This window comes from Peromyscus maniculatus, chromosome 9 (genome assembly GCF_049852395.1).
Source record: "Peromyscus maniculatus bairdii isolate BWxNUB_F1_BW_parent chromosome 9, HU_Pman_BW_mat_3.1, whole genome shotgun sequence".
In the NCBI taxonomy this organism is placed as follows: domain Eukaryota; kingdom Metazoa; phylum Chordata; class Mammalia; order Rodentia; family Cricetidae; genus Peromyscus; species Peromyscus maniculatus.
The window spans coordinates 88,870,460-88,888,506 of record NC_134860.1 but is presented as its reverse complement, the minus strand read 5'-3'; the positions used below and the strand labels follow the sequence as shown (position 1 = coordinate 88,888,506).

General features: G+C 39.0%; 1 pseudogene across 1 annotated transcript; it reads left to right on the top strand.

The window, feature by feature from the left end:
• The first annotated feature begins 13,870 nt into the window (after positions 1-13,870).
• LOC102912126 (WD repeat-containing protein 82 pseudogene) lies at positions 13,871-15,901 on the top strand (annotated as a pseudogene). Its single transcript, XR_013042567.1, has one exon. The product of XR_013042567.1 is annotated as a WD repeat-containing protein 82 pseudogene (transcript).
• Positions 15,902-18,047: the final 2,146 nt, after the last annotated feature.

Below are 18,047 nucleotides of genomic sequence, written 5' to 3'. Positions count from 1 at the left end.
CACCTCTTCAAGCAATACCCAATAGCTCAGTTTTAAAAGATATGTTCCTGCATGCCCCTCTTCCTCCCGTGGCTGATAATTAGTAGGTTCAATCTAGTAACCATAGCAGTTCTAAGATAATAGGATTGTGGTATTCCCCAAATATTGTGGTTCCCCCAAATATTGTGCATGCTAATAAACTTATCTGGAGTCAGAGACAGAGCAGCCACAATATTAAACATAAAGGATAGGCAGTGGTAGCACACACCTTTAATCCTAGCATTCCAGAGGCAGAAATCCATGTATTCAAGGATAGAGACAGGCATGGTGACTCACCACACATTTAATCCCAGAAAGCAAACATTTAATACCAGGGAGTGGTGGTAGAAACCAGAAAAGTATATAAGGCGCGAGGACCAGAAACTAGAAGTATTTGGCTGGTGAAGCTTTTAGCTGGTTAAGCTTCAGTCTTTTGAGCAGCATTTCAGCTGAGAGCCATTGGGATGAGGACACAGTCTGAGGAAACAAGTCCAGCTGAGAAGTTGGCCAGGTGAGGTTAGCTGTGGCTTCTTCTGTCTCTCTGATCTACCAGCATTGACCCCAATAAATGGCCTTGTGTTTGATTTAATAATAAGACTTTTTAAGATTCATGCTACATCTGGTACCCAACGTTTGTGGTATGAATTCATGAAAAAGCTGCTTGCCGTTTGTGATGGTGCATGCCGGTTGAATTTGCTGAAGGATGCAGAGGCAGGAGGATCCTGAGTTTGAGGCCAGCCTAGGAGGCTTGCTAAGTAGAAGCAGCGGCCAGGACCTAGTGACAAACAGTGGTGGGACCATGGAGGCAAAAGCTGCTCCGAGTGGCTGGCTTCTTCTCATCATGTTGGTGACTGCGGTGATGCTGCTACCTGGGATTAAGGGTTTACTACTGTTTGTTCAGAGAAGAATTGCCAGGACCATCGTGTTACAAGAAAGCATTGGCAAAGGTCAGTTTGGAAAAGTTTGGCAAGACAAATGGTGGGGAGAAATTGCTGTGAAGATTTTCTGTTCTAGGGAAGAATACTCAGGGTTCCAAGAGACAGACGTTTATCAGACTGTGTTTGCTCCAAACCACAGAGGAGGCACACACAAAAAAAAAATTCTAAAGGGAACCATGACCACACCTAACACCGACTTTGAAATCTTCAAAAGGATGACAGGATCCCACAATGATGATTCCACATGGACTATGGTAAAGCCATTAAGTTGATTAACACCATGGAAAGACTGCTCAGGACAATTTTGAGATGACTAGCTGAGATGATGCAGCCTGATAGACTACTCGAACAAGGACTTGTGACAAGCCCTGAAATTTCCTATTATACAGAGACTGGACAAATGATACAGGACTTGACAATTAACCTAATTTTTTTCTTTTCAAGATTTGTAAAGATATCTTTACCCCTAGAAAGCAAAAAGAAAAAAGAGAATAAGATATGAGATAGATCATTGAATCTACTCTGAGAAAAAAGATAAAGAAATAATAGGATATAATAGGATAAATAGGTAGATCACTGAATCTACACTGAAGAAAAAGGGGAAGATATAAAAATGACAATAGGTAGACTACTGAATGTATTAAGGCTGCAAATTGATCCATATTTGTCACCTTGCACAAAACTTAAGTCCAAGTGGATCAAGGACCTCAACATAAATCCAGCTACTCTGAACCTGCTAGAAGAGAAAGTAGGAAGGAGTCTTGAACACATTTGCATAGGAGATCACTTCCTAAATATAACACCAGTAGCACAGACACTGAGAGAAACAATCAATCAATGGGACCTCTTGAAACTGAGAAGCTTTTGTAGATCAAAGGATACAGTCAACAAGGCAAAGCAATAGCCTACAGAATGGGAAAAGTTCTTCACCAACCCCATATCTGACAGAGGACTGATATCCAGAATATAAAAGGAACTCAAGAAATTAGACATCAAAATGACCAACAGTCCAATTAAGAAATGGGCTATAGAACTAAACAGAGAATTCTCAACAGAGGAAACTCAAATGGCTGAAAGACTTTTAAGGAATTGCTCAACATCCCTAATCATCAGGGAAATGCAAATCAAAACAACTCTGAGATACCACCTTATGCCTATCAGAATGGCTAAGATCAAAAACACTGAAGACACTTTATGCTGGAGAGGATGTGGAACTAGGGGAACTCTCCTCCACTGCTGGTGGGAATGCAAGCTTGTACAATCACTGTGGGAATCAATATGGTGCTTTCTTAGAAAATTGGAAATCAATCTCCCCCAAGATCCAGCTATACCACTCTTGGGTATATACCCAAGAAATGCTCAATCATACCACAAGAGCACTTGCTCAGCTATGTTCATATCAGCATTGTTTGTAATAGCAAAAACCTGGAAACAACCTAGATGCCCTTCAACTGAAGAATGGATAAATAAATTGTGGCACATATACACAATGGAATACTACTCAGCAGAGAAAAACAATGACATCATGAGGTTTGCAGGCAAATGGATGGATCTAGAAAAAATCATCCTGAGTGAGGTAACGCAGACTCAGAAAGACAAATATGGTATGTACTCTCTCATAGGAGAATGCCAAATATGGAACAAGGATGACTGGACTGCTACTCACATCACCAGGGAGGCTACCTGGAAAACAGTACCCCAAGAAAGACATGGAGAAATGGATGAGATCTACATGAACAGCCTGGACATGAGTAGGAGCAATGAAGGGCGTGGGTTGAGGGAAAGAGTGGGAGATCCAAGCTGGATCAACAACAGAGAGGGAGAACAAGGAATAGGAGACCATGGTAAAAGAAGACCACATGAGAAAAGGAAGAAACAAAGAGCTAAAGAGGCCCACAGAAATCCACAAAGATACCCCCACAATAGACTGCTGGCAATGGTCCAGAGACAGCCGGGACTGACCTACTCTGGTGATGGGAGGGTCAAACACCCTAATAGTTGTGCCAGAAACCCCATCCAAGGACTGAGGAATCTGGATGCAGAGATCCACAGCTATTCTCCGGGTGGAGCGCTGGGATTCTAATTAGTGAGAAAGAGGAGGGTCTATATGAGCGAGAATTGTTGAAACGAATGTTGGATAAAGCACAGGGACAAATAGTCAAACAAATGGAAACACATGAACTATGAACCAAAGGCTGAGGGGTCCCCAACTGGATCAGGCCCTCTGAATAGTTGAGACAGTCGATTGCCTTGATCTGTTTGGGAGGCATCTAGGCAGTGGTGCCAGGTCCTGGGCTTGTTGCATGAGTTAGCTGTTTGAAACCTGGGACTTACACAGGGACGTTTGGCTCAGTCTGGGAGGAGGGGACTGGACCTGCCTGGACTGAGTCTATCATGTCGATCCCAGTCCTCGGGGGAGACCTTGATCTGGAGGTGGTGGGAATAGGGAGTAGGCTGGGGGGAAGGGGAGGGGGGCAGGAAGAGAGAGAACAAGGGAATCTGTGGCTATTATGTAGAACTGAATAGTATTGTAAAATAAAAAAAATTAAATAAAATAAAAAATTAAATAAAAATCTGGTAGAATTCTGCACTGAAATCATTTGGCCCTGAGTTCTTATTGGTTGGGAGACTTGTAATGACAGCTTCTATTTTCTTATGGGTTATATGTTTTTTTTTAATTGTTTATCTGATCTTGGTTTAAATTTGGTTCATGGTATCTATCAAGATATTTGTCTGTTTATTTCAAACTTTTAAACTTTGTGGAGTATAGATTTTTGAAGTATGAACTGATGATTGAATTTCTTCCATGTCTGAAGTTATGTCCCTCTTTTTGTTTCTGATTTTGTTAATTGTGATATTCTCTCTCTGACTTTAAGTTAGTTTGGATAAGGTTTGTCTATCTTGTTTATTTTCACAAAGAACAAACTATTTGCTGAATTGATTTTTCATATTGTTCTCCTTTTTCTTTTTTTTTTCTTTTTTTTTTTTTTTTGGTTTTTTTCGAGACAGGGTTTCTCTGTGTAGCTTTGCGCCTTTCCTGGAACTCACTTGGTAGCCCAGGCTGGCCTCGAACTCACAGAGATCTGCCTGGCTCTGCCTCCCAAGTGCTGGGATTAAAGGCGTGCGCCACTACCGCCCGGCTTATGTTCTCCTTTTTCTATTTTATTGATTTCAGTCCTCAGTTTGATTATTTCCTGCCATCTTCTCTTGACAATCTTGGCTTCTTTTTCAGGTGTGCTGTTATGTAGCCTATATGAAATTTCCTCAAATTCATTATGAGGCACTTAGTACTATGAATTATTCTCTTAGCACTGTGTTCATAGTATTGCATAAGTTTTAGAATGTTGAACAATCGCAATCATTTTCATTGCATTCTTGGAAGTTTTTGATACGTTTGTGTATTTCTTCCTTGACTCAGTAGAAATTAAGTTGAGCGTTGTTTGATTTTCATGAGTTTTTAGGCTTTTTGTGGTTTGTGTTGTTGTTGAAATCCAACTTTAATGCATGGTTATTTGGTAAGACACAGGGAAATATTCCTTTTTTTAATCAGTTAGGACTTGCTTTGTGTTTAGGTACGTGGTCAGTTTTTGAGAAGGTTCCATGAGGTCCTGAGAATAAGGTATATTCTTTGGTGTTTGGATGGAATATTCGTAGATATCTGTTAGGTCCTTTCAATTTATAACATTATTTCCATTATTTCTCTCCATACCATCTGTCTAGATGATTTATCCATTGGTGAGAGGGCGGTCTTGAATTCCCCCCACTATTAATATGTGGCATTTGACATGGGATTTAAGCTTTAGTAATGTTTCTTTTTCTTTTCTTTTTTTTTTTTTTTGGCTTTTCAAGACAGGGTTTCTCTTTAGCTTTGGAACCTGTCCTGGAACTCTCTTTGTAAACCAGGCTGGCCTCAAACTCACAGAGATCCACCTGGCTCTGCTTCCCAAGTGCTGGGATTAAAGGCATGCACCACCACCGCCTGGCAGTAATGTTTCTTTTACAGATATGAGTGCCCTTGTATTTGGGGTGTCGATGTTCAGAATTGAGGCATCATTCTGGTCGATTTATTCTTTGATGAACATGATGTGTTTTTCTCCATCTCTTTTGATTAATTTTGGTTTGAAATCTATTTTGTTCGATATCAGGACAGCCACACCAGCTTGCTTCTTCAGTTCATTTGATTGGAAAGTCTTTTTCCAACACTTTACTCTGAGGTAACGTCTGTCTTTGAAGTTGTGGTGTGTTTCTTGTATGCAGGGGAAGGATGGATCCTGTTTTCATATCCATTCTTTTAGCCTGTGTCCTTTTATTGGCAACTTGAGTCCGTTGATTTCAAGATACATACATGGCCAGTGATTTTTAACTCCTTTTACATGTTGTTGTTGGTGGTGGTGGTAGTGTTTGTGTATATGTTTCCCTATTGTGTGGGATTATATATTTCCTGAGTTTTTGTGGGTGTATCTAACTTTCTTGGGTTAAAGTTTTCCTTATAGTATCTTCTGTAGAGCTCAATTAATGGATAGATATTGATTAAATTTGACTTTTTCATGAAATACCGTGTTTTCTCCATCTAATTTCTCCAGTAATTGAAAGTTTTCCTGGGTATAGTAGTCAGGGCTGTCATCCATGGTCTATTGGAGTCTGCAAGAGGTCTTTCCTGACTCTTCTGGCTTCTAAGAGTGTGTATTGAGAATTTGGCCCTACTTCTTAAAGGTCTGCCTTTATATGCCTTTATATACTTGGCCTTTTTCCTTGGCAAATTTTAATATTCTTTATTTATTCTGTATGTTTAGTGTTTTGATTATTATGTGGCAAGGGAACTTTTTTTTCTGGCCCAATCTATTCGGTGTTTTGTAAACTTCTAGTACCTTTATATGTGTGCCCTTCTTTAGGTAGGGAAAATTTTCTTTAGGATTTTGTTGAATATATTTTCTGTGCCTTTGAGCAGGGATTCTTCTCCTCCTTCCATTCCTATTACTCTCATATTTGGTCTTTTCACAGTGTCCCAGATATTCTGGATGTTTTGTGTCAGGAAGTTTTTAGATTTAACGTTTTCTCTCACCAAGCATCTACTTCCACTATATCTTCAAGTCTTGGGATTCTCTCTTTCATTCTTTGTATTGAGTTGGTGATGTTTGCATCTGTAGTTCCTGTTTGATTACCCGGATTTTCCTTTTTCAGAATTCCCTCCGGCTGTGTTTTATTTGTTGCCTCTGTTTCTATTTTCAGATCATGAACAGTTTAATTTGTTTCCATCAAATGTTTGTTTTCTTCTTGGTTTTCTTGACATTCTTTAAGATATTTATTGATTTTCTCCATTTTTTTCTTGTCTTTTCTTCCATTTCTTTTAGGATTTTTTTTCATTTCCTATTTAAGGTCCTCTACCATTTCCATAAAGTTTTTTAAGGTCATTTTTTTTTTTTTTTTTTTTTTTTTTTTGTGCTTCAGCTGCATTGGAATGTTCAGGTCCTTCTGTTGTAGGATATCTAAATTCTGGTAGTAACATATTGCCATTTCTGTTACAGAATGTGTTCTTATTCTGGCATTTAGGCATCTACATTTTGGGTGATTATAAGTCTCTGTAGATTGCTGTATTTGTCTTTGTTGGATGGGTGTTTTGTTTTTTGATTTCTGTTTCCTTTCTGGTCTTCTAGCTTATGTGGACAAGGGATCTAGTGACTGATGAGTCTTCAGGAGCAATTGGTTGTCTCCACTAGGGTTTGGGGGGCTTTGGGTCCTTTGACCTGGTCTGACCTGAAGTAAAGCCAAAGTCTTGTTGAGTCTCTAGATCCAGCCTGGCCTCCAGTAAAGTCTGATTCTTCTTCTCAGGTACTTAGGACCAGCTTGGTCTCATATAGAGCTGCTGGAGCTGTTCTTTCAACTGGTATGGACTGTGTCTGAGCCTATGGAGTCTGCTGGAGTTCAGGCAAAGGACAAGCTTGTTTCCTGGTGACGGCAGTTTTGGCTGATGTGATCTGTGCATCGGGGCAGAAGTCCCCCATTTTGGCTTTTGTAGCCTGGGCCTGCTTGGCAGAAATCTTCTGTTCTGACTGGAGTGTTCTATGCCTCAGTGGCAGAAGTCTGCTGGGATTGGAGGTAGAAAGCAGCAGGGCCATGGACAGGTTGAGATAGCCTAACTTGAAATCATCTAAATACACAAAAATATTTGGGTTGATAAATTAACTAGAATATCGGAATGTGTCATTTTATAATGAAATGAGAATAAACGATTTCCCAGAAAAGCAACATGTGAAAATATATTATCAATAAGAGAAGACATTATGTATATAACACGTAATTTCATTTTTGTGGGGTACAAAACCAGATGCTTTATCCTTCCTTTATGTCATTAATGGCTAAAATGAGAACAAAGGACACCTAGATATTTTTGATGTTCTATCTTGCTATGAATGTGATTAATATAATGTGTACAATTTGTAAATACCCATTAAGCTATAAATTTGTTATTTGTGTATGCATATATATATATATGAATCATATGTATGTATATATCATATGTTTATATTTTATCTAGAATGATAACAGAAATGTTTATATGTTGTTTTGTAGCAGGAATCTTAAAAGTTCTTATTAATAAAATCAAACCCGAGGCGAGTTATTGGGGTCCATACTGGTAGATCAGAGAGACAGAACAAGCCACAGCTAACTTCACCTGGTCAACTTCTCAGCTGGTCTTGTTTCCTCAGACTGGAAGCTTCTGTGTCCTCATCCCAATGGCTCTCAGCTTAATTGCTGCTGGAAAGCCTGAAGCTTAACTAGCCACATGCTTAACCAGCCAAATGCTTAACCAGCCAAATGCTTCTAGTTTCTGGTCCTCATGCCTTATATATCTTTCTGATTTCTACCACCACTCTCTGGGATTAAAGGCTGGCTTTCTGGGATTAAAGGCATGTGTCACCATGCTTGGCTTGTTTCCAATGTGGCCTTGAACTCACAGAGATCCAGAGGGATTTCTATCTCTGGAATGCTAGGATTAAAGGTGTGAGTGCCACCATTTTCTAGCCTTTGTATCTAGTGGCTGTCTGTTCTCTGACGCCAGATAAATTTATTAGGGTACACAATATTTGGGGGAACACAATACCACCACATTGTTTAATTAAAAATAGTGAGGAGCTCGGCAGTGATGGCACATGCCTTTATTCCCAGCACTTGGGAGGCAGAGGTAGGCAGATCTTTGTGAGTTCGAGGCCAACCTGGTCTGCAGAGTAAAATTAAGGACAGGCACCAAAACTACACAAGAAACCCTGTCTCAAAAAAACAAAAAAAATATATAGTGAGGAAAATATTTGCAACACTTTTTGCATGGCAAATAGAAAATACTAGGCAGAAGATTATATATAAATATATGGCTGTCTATTAAATGTCCTAAAGTACATTCCAGAGGATTTGATGTTTTCTATTTTATAATATAAAAATTTATACATCTAGAATTTTAATATTATAGAATAAGTTTGACTATCCTATATAAAAAATAATAAGATGAACATTAAATGTTAAAAATAACGAAATTTGGAAACTGCACTCTGTTTGCCAGTGTCCTGGGTTAGAAAATAGATAACATATAATGTAGATGACAAGGAGATAAGTGCATTTTGAATTATACATGGTAGACCTTTGAATTTGTTGAACATGGTACATTTTACTGCCAATTCTCATTCACTGTAGGCCTAATTATGCATGCATATCCACAGATTATGATGTCCAGATGTAGGTCAGCATTCTACTAGAAGCTAATTCAATGAAACAAAACAAGAATTCAATTTATCAGCCATCTGTTAATGCCTCTGTTATATAACCTTGTATGCAGAAAACAACTTTATTTCTTTTATGAATAAATAGTGTTAGACAAATTTAGGATATGCTAAAGTTCATATTTTATTATCGTTGATCCTTTCATTGTATTTCCTATAGCATTTTACACTTTGTATGATAAGTCTTCATTATAATTCACAATGATTACCACTATATCTTGGCTTTCTTCTTATCACATACTAAATCCATTCATTAGTTACTTACACTATGGCCAAGGAAACATATAGAAGAAATACTTTATTTGGACTTATTGTTCTAGGAGGTTAAGGATTCATCATGTTAGGGAATTGTGGTAGCAGGCCGCAGACATGAATGCTGTGGAATAATTCTTCTGTATGCTGTGTAAATTATGCTGTGATTCCTTTAACAAACAAGATGACTGGAATAGCTGGAAAGGCCAAGGAAGGTGGGAAAACCAGACTAAGAACACTGGAAAGAAGAAGGGTGGATTCTGAAAGATCATCAGGAGACACTGGGAAATCAAGACATGATGGAGGACAGGTAAAACCTGGAGCCATGTGACAAAATATAAATTAATAGAAATGGATTAATTTAAGTTATAAGAGCTAGGTAGTAATAAGTATGAACATTTATACCATATACTAAGTCTCCATGTCGGTTATTTGGGAACTGGTAGGTAGAAAAGAAAAGTCTGCCTACATGGCATCATGAATTGGAATTTAAGGGCACACAATTGGAACCTCTAAGAGGAAGTAGAAATTACAAAATAAGAATGAAGTGGATCTTTAAACTCCTAAAGTCAATCTTCAGTGACATACTTCCTTCCAAAGACCAAACTTCCAAAGCCTCCTCAAATATCACCACCAACTCAGAACAAGTATCCAAATGCCCTGAACAATGGGCATCTCTCACTCAAGCCAATTCTTACTTTTTGGAATTTCTAAGACTCCTTCCCCTTAAAGGAGTTTATACTAGTTTCTTACATTTCATTACATAGGTAATAGGGAGATGATAGATAAATGGATTTATAGATGATTGATAGATAGATAATTGAGGATAGATAGATACATGTATACAGAGAATTAGCAAATAGATTATTATGTAAATATGTAGACAGAGAGATAGAGAGTAGATAGATGAGAAATAGATGATAGATAGATGATAGGTAGATAGATAGATAGATAGATAGATAGATAGATAGATAGATAGATAGATAGACAGATAGATGGATAGATAGATAGGTGTTAGACATAGGTAGGTAGATGACATATGGGTAGACAAACAGATGATAAATAGAGACATATAGAGATAGATTATATATTTCCTACAAATAGGTACTTTGTACCCAATAAACAATATTATTAGCATATCCACTATTATTCCAACTCTAGCTGCCATAATTTTTTTTATTATGAAGCTGAATTCTTTTAGTCCATATGTGCTTTTGAGACTGTGAAGTATTTTTATACTTGTGCATAGTACATTTCATATAACATAATACCCTCTAGGATCATTAATTTTGTTTCAATAACATAGTTTCATACTCTAAGACTACATAACATTTTATCACATAGATATATACATGCATAAATTTACATATGCACTCACAAATACTCAAACACATGTACAAAATTATTTATCAATTTTTTATCAATTTATCCATTGATACATATTTATGTAGACTTCATATGCTGTCTGTCATGAATAGTACAAAATTATCAGTGCATATGACATCTTTTCACCATACTGGCTTTGTTTCTGTATGTGTAGCTATAGTAGTGTGATTATTAAATAACAAGGTACTTGTTTTATTTTATAATCTGAAGAATTTCCATGCTGTTTTCCCTAACAGCTATACTATCTTCTCTCACCATTAATCTAGTATAAGTGTACCCTTCTTTGTAATTTCCTATCTTCAGCTTGAACTTTTAAACTCACTAAAATTACAGGGCAAAACTCAATATAAACAAAATGCCCCTATATATCCATAATGACCTATATGAAAAAGAAGCCAAGATGTATCATTTACATCATCTACAAACAGCATCCCAAAAAGAATAAATTTAACCAGAAAGGTCAAGAAAACTGTGGGACATAAATGAATGAAACTTAAGAAGACACAGATAAATTTAATGATACAATGTCCATGTAAGTTCAACATTTACTCAAACCTAAAATTAATGTTCTGGTTAAATGTCTTCCCTATCTTCATCAGACAGTGTTAGTGAATCGAGTCCCTGTACTCTTACTGTTTTGTAGAAACTTTCAGAATGATCATTTTACTGAATTATATGGTTTATATTCATATAGACGTCTGCTACTGTCATTTTGCTGAATCCTGAGTCCCCTGAAAGCTAAGGGTATCTCATCATCTTTCTATATTAGGAGCCTACCAATGTAATAGTTAAAGAAAAAGTGTGTAACAAATGTAATTTTAATGGAATTTAATTAAAAAAGTAGCTTAATGATTTAAAGAAAATTAGAGCATAAAAATGTCATTAAACTAAACAACCTTTAATATCCCTTCTACTTCTGAAATAGTCAAATGGTATTTTGATAGCAGAATTCCGATTTTGAAGTTACCACTTTAAAAGACATTTCTAATATAGAGATAGATATTTGGCCAAGTTCTTAGAAAAAAGTCTTCAAGAATTACAAGTTATTTTAGCCCTTTTTTTTCATAGTAACCAAAAGTTATATTGATGGATTTATTTAGTTATACATAGCAAAATTCAAATGCAGTGACAGGGATATGCTTGCTTAGCCTTTCGAATGAATACAATTACAACATTCTTTTCTTTCAATAAAGAGAAACAAAAATCAGATTTAAAAACTACACATTGGAAAGTGATGGGTAGAACATAGATATTTAGTTTAGGATGCCATAGCAAACTTTTTTTGTGCCTTTAGTCCCAAACTAAAATGAATTTTGCCTCCTGGTAATAGCAACCCCTTAGAATTAACATAAAGCAATGTACATTTACAACTACTATAATCATTTCCTACAAATTCATTCCATCCTGGAGTGCCAAGAGAAGTTCAGATGACTCAGGAAGTAAAAGACGTTTACAAGGCCTGGGAAGGTCTGCAACTGGTAAGATTTACATGGTCCCTCCCAACAGTGATGAAAAGGCAGCGAAGAGTTGCAATGGAATTGTATGTAAGTTGTCCAAGGATCTCCAGGTATACAGCTTCTGTGAATCAACACACACGATTGAAAGGTAGACTTTCCTGTAAGTAACACAATAAAGTCATTATGGGTTCACCATGCTAGACTTTCATGGAATGGTTGCTTAGATCTATTGTTTTCTTCAGCTCCATCTGAGATTAATACTTTTGATTGGATCTCTTTTTGGAAAAGTCACATAGCAGCATGTAATGTACCCTGAAGTATACTTGACAATAACTTTATTATTAGTAAGGATATTTAGAACTTAATTCACACATAAAAAGTTCTTTCTTCTTTTTCCCCAATATGCTCATTATCACTGATTTTATTACGATTTTACTATGCAAAATGCACTGGATATTTATTTAGATGAGCCTAAACAAATAAAACAATGATCAAACAAAATAATGCAGTCAATTCAGTTAGGATTCATAGATAATATGTACTTCAATTCACCCAAAAATATTTCCTGTGAGGTAGCACCAAAATCATTGTTCATGTCAAGAGAGATTGCTCTTACTTCATCCCCTTGATCAATCAAGTTTGGATTTGTTTGAAACGACTTGAACTTTACAAAGCCATTGCCATTTTTAACTAATTCCAGGGGTAAATTACTTCTATAAAATAGACTGGAGTAATTCCCCTGTTGACTGGCCAGGAGGCAAACTTGCTGGCAGAAGCAGCCACTTACTACACCTTCCACCAAAGGAAATTACAGAAAGTGCCAGTTATTCTCCAGGTCAGTAAGCAAATGAACAATCACTCTCAGCTGTAATTCTGCCCTTCAAAGTAACCTTTTCTCGTCTAGGTGCTGGGAAGTTGATTTTATAACACATTTTTAAAATTATCTTTAGAGTGAAAGACTTAATAAAGGGATCAGTAATTTCAATGGTTATATTGTGTCTCATTTCTAAGTGTGGGCACATTTGAGAATCAAAATATTTAACATATCTGTAAGTACATATTTAAGCAAGTTAGTTGTTTTAACATGGGCATGTTTTATGATTATCTTTCAGGATTATTAATATTACTTTAGTTTTTGTAATTTTAGCTGTTTTTGTCTATACAACTGTATTTTTTCCTAATAAAGAAATAAATTTATTCTTTAGTACCTGGCTGACAAGACTGAGATACAATCAGTAGACAACAATTGTTACCTACAGAAGGAAAGATGTTAATGTGAATTGTTTAGGAAAAAGTCGAAAACATAAATTCTTACTTGAAACAGACACTGGCTGTAAATGCATATGCATAACAGAAAACCATGTGGAGGTTTTTATCATGTATATTTTATATGCACATGGAAGACACTCAGGGATTGCATTGAATTTCAACCTATATAGCATATTTTTTTCTTAACATGCTAATCTGAGATAACACATTCACTTTTATTTAAGACATTATATGAAGAGAAAAACTCTTAAAGCTATGGATTTGGTGCCATAAATTGTCCTTGATTTTGAGTTTTCACCAAAACTTGTCTTTTTCACCTTTCTTTCCTCTCTTTGCTGTGAGAAACCATTGAAATCAAACAATTACTTGACTTGAAGACCACTGACATTGGCTGAGTTCTGAAAATGCCATAAGCAAGATGAAAGAAATGTCTTTACTTCATATAGAAAGCTTAATGTATTATAGTGTGTATTTTTTAGGTTTGTTTGGTCACTGTTTTATTATATGATCCTGTCTAATAGTTTAAATTTTGTTTCCAAATGCCTTTTGCTTGATGGTTTTAGTGGTTTGTTCTCCATCACTCACAAAGAACATGATTAAAAACAAGAGAATGGGGAAAATAGGAACCTGGGAATAGCTGTTGAAACCAAACCATGGCCTTATCAAATCAGCACTAAAGAAGTCTATTTCCAGGAAGGCAGGCTGCTTCTTGCATTCAGTTTTCAAAGGGTTATTTTCATGAATTAAAAACTATCACGGCACCGCCGCGGCTGCTGCCGCCGCCGCCATCGCCATGAAGCTGACCGACAGCGTGCTGAGGAGCTTCCGCGTCGCGAAGGTGTTCCGCGAGAACTCGGACAAGATCAACTGCTTTGACTTCAGCCCCAATGGGGAGACCGTCATCTCCAGCAGCGACGATGACTCCATCGTGCTCTATGACTGCCAGGAAGGCAAACCAAAGAGAACCCTGTACAGTAAGAAATACGGTGTGGACCTCATCAGATACACTCAAACAGCCAACACGGTTGTTTACAGCTCTAACAAAATAGACGACACTATCCGTTACTTGTCGTTGCATGACAACAAATACATCAGATATTTCCCTGGACACAGCAAAAGGGTGGTGGCCTTGTCCATGTCACCTGTGGATGACACTTTCATTTCTGGGTCTCTTGATAAGACCATTCGACTCTGGGATCTCCGGTCTCCTAACTGCCAGGGCCTCATGCATCTACAGGGCAAACCAGTTTTCTCCTTTGATCCAGAAGGGTTAATTTTTGCCGCAGGTGTCAACTCAGAAATGGTCAAACTTTATGACCTTTGTTCTTTTGATAAGGGACCGTTTGCAACCTTTAAGAAGCAGTATGATTGGACTTGTGAGTGGACAGGACTTAAGTTCAGCAATGATGGCAAACTCATACTCATTTCCACCAACGGCAGCTTCATCCGTCTTATTGATGCTTTCAAGGGTGTGGTGATGCACACATTTGGGGCCTATGCTAACAGCAAAGCTGTTACACTCGAAGCTTCATTTACTCCAGATTCACAGTTTATTATGATTGGTTCAGAAGATGGCAAGATCCACGTCTGGAATGGAGAGAGTGGTATAAAAGTAACTGTATTGGATGGTAAACACACGGGTCCCATTACCTGTTTGCAGTTCAACCCCAAGTTCATGACCTTTGCCAGCGCCTGTTCTAACATGGCCTACTGGTTGACCACCATTGATGACTGATCCTGACACTGCTCGGCTATTTGTACAGTGAGGGCGTCCAACAGGAAAAAGTCAGAGGTGACTGAGATGACAGTGGGATTGACTGGATCATTTGACTGGACTGGAGAACATCTTTCCACATGGCCTTCCCAGGGATGTGCTGTCCATCTGCTCTAAAGAAATACTTTGCTGAGCGCCTTCCAAAGGACTCTTGGTGCTGCAGATTCAGTTGGCACTCAGCCTTTCCAGCTCTCAGCGCACCAAGCTCTTCAGAGGGTGACTGCTTATGATTAGGTTACAGTGGGGCCCTTGAGCCCCTTCAATGTTGAATATAGTTGCTGCTGAAGAGCCGGTGACATCACCAATTGCCGCACATCCTTCTCCCACCCCAGAAATGCATGGGAAGCCACAGTTCTGGTTTTGAGATGCTAGGGAAGCTCAGCACCTCTTGCCCTCACCCTGCATGTCTTGTTACTGGGTCTCCCTGTGTAATTGTGGCATTATTCCACAACCATCATGTTTCTTAGGTGCCAAACATTTACAAAAATAAGTCTTCATATAACTTGGGGTCAAAGAAAGGGACAAAGAGAGAAGGACCTTGTTTGTCAGGAGGCTTTACAGTATTCCTGTGTTGGTGGGTGGGGCAGGTCGTGGGCTTGGATGTTGGCTAGCAAACAAGGCCCAAGCATCTGAAAGGGAGGGAAGGGAGTAGCAGGTAAATTCTGAGAGCTGAAAGGTTTAACAGCCTGGTGCAATTCCCCCATCAAGACAGCCCCACAGTCTTCGTGGGGATCCTACCGAGCTTGGCTTGTACAAAAGCAAGGTAGTAGTTTATTTTTGTACCTGAGTCACATCACGTTTTCCTGTGGGCCAGTATTGTGGAATGAGTCTGAGTTGTTTACACTGATGCCTTCCTTCCCTGCCCACCGCGAATTGTGTACGTAGTCAGCAGATGATACCCCTCTTCCCCAGCTCTTCCCCAAGAGCTGGCTCTAGGCCTGTGTTATATGTTATATTTAGCCTTTTTATATATGACCCTTGATCTGTTTGTATTTGAGCACAGTGTGCGTGTCCAATTAAATTCTCTCTCATCTAGTTTATCAGGAATTCAGCAGGAGAGGGAACCCTGCAGCTGAGAAAGACTCTTTGTGGGTAGTGTTTGCCACAAGTGTTAGTCTTCTCTGTTAACGTTCGGGAGACAACGTGAAGCAGAGCTTCTAGTGTTTGCTGTTTTCATGGCAGCTAAGTAAGAGCCTTGGGATGATAACTCCCTTGTGCTCTTCAAGCCGCACTTCGGGGCCCTCTCTACAGTATTAGAATCTTTTTTTTTTTTTTTTGCCTGATTATGCTCTGTCTGCACCTGTATATGTGTGATGGTCCCTTCTGCATGGCTTCTGTGCCTGGCTTGTGGCGTTGGGGACAGGGTGCTAGAACCAGTGTTTTAGTTTGTCAGGACTCCTCCTCCCCTGTCGTGTTGGCATCCTTGCCCTTTTCCTTGCTTTCTCCTGAGAGAAGGCTAGGACCAGACTGAGAAGGCTGCAGCTGACCTTTTCTTCCCAGTATGGCCACCTCAGAGGAGAACAAATGGTAGTCAGACATTTACATAAGCGAGCAGTACCCCTGCAGCTCCAGGAATCAAGAATCAAGACCCAACAGGCTGATTGGCCCATGAGTACCCAGCCGCGAGGGCGTCGGTCAGGCCACCACTGCTTCTGTTCAGAAGCAGGCATGGGCTTCGCATCGCTAATGCTATTTTTTAAGCAATTACTTTTTGACTTGTTATTCCAACTGAAAAGGTGGCCACCTTCACTGAAGTCTCTTAAGTGTTGCTGAGCAGTCCTGCCTTCCCAGAGTGGACAGACTATAGGAACCAGGTGATTGGAGATGTTACTGCCTACCTTCAGGATCTAAGAGTCCATGTTTGGAGGAACTATTGAGAGCAAAGGTCTGTAACTCTGGACTAGAAAGGCTGCATAACCTGAAAGTAGAGCGGCTTGCCTGGTCACAGAGAAACTAAGTTCATGAGTGTCCAAAGCTGAGGCACCATGCTCTTGGAAGACATACTGCCTCACAGCCTCTGCTGGGCCCTGTGGAAGCAGAGCTGAGTTCTGGATTGGGAGGGAAAGATTCAGCTGGAACTTAGGATTCTGTATGTGGTCACAGGGTAAGCAAGAGGGAGAAAGCAATGGCAATCTGGGGGTGTGTCCCTGGGATGTACTCACTGTTCTCTGAATGTCAGCCAGAGCCACTGCTCTGTGTGACAGCTGACACTACACTGTTCAACCACCAGCCACTGGGTTTTTTTTTTTAATGAATTAGTCCCCGTTGTAACTGACAACTACTGCTTATAAAGGAAAACTGGGGGATTTTTAAGAACCAATTTGCCACCCAAATGGTACCACTGTTAATTTTGATGTTAAATGTTCCTCTAGATATCTCTGTGCATAGACTTTGGTGCATAGACAATTTTATGTCCCTTTTGTACTTAACATAAACTTTTTTTTTGCCATGTTACCAGTCTTAAACAGAAAAAAAAACTATCACAAGGTACAATGAATATAAGATTACTTTTACTTTATAATGTTTTTTGAGAAAAGGCTCAGTTTAGTTGGACAGACATGCCTTCAGAGAAGCTAGGAAACAAGGAGGACCCTAAGAGGGGTGTACAGATCACCTTGGAAAGAGGAAGTGGAGGAGATCTCCATGAATAAACTGGGAAATAGGGAATAGGGGCGACAATGGAGGGGAGGAGATGGGGTGTGAGAACATGAGGGAAAGGGATGGTCGAGTTTGGGGAGGGGTGGAGTGGGAGAGCAGTGAAAGAGATATCTTGATAGATGGAGACATTATGGTGTTAGGGAGAAACCTGGTGCTAGGGAAATTCCAAGAAATCCACAAGGACGAACCTAGATTAGACTACTAGCAATAGTGGTGAGGATGCCTGAACTGGCCTACCCTGGTAATCAGGTTGGTGAATATCCCAACTGTCATCATACAGCCTTCATCCAGTAACTGATGGAAGCAGATGCAGAGATCCACAACCAAGTGCCAGGCCAGTTGAAAGTCCAGCTGAAGAGATAGAAAAGGGATTATACAAGCAAGGGTTTAAGATCATGATGGGGAAAATCCACAGAGACAACTGAACCAAGCTCAAAGGAACTCACCAACTTTAGACTGACAGCTGTAGAACCTGCATGGGATTGGACTAGAGCCTCTGCACACAGGAGACAGTTGTGTAGCT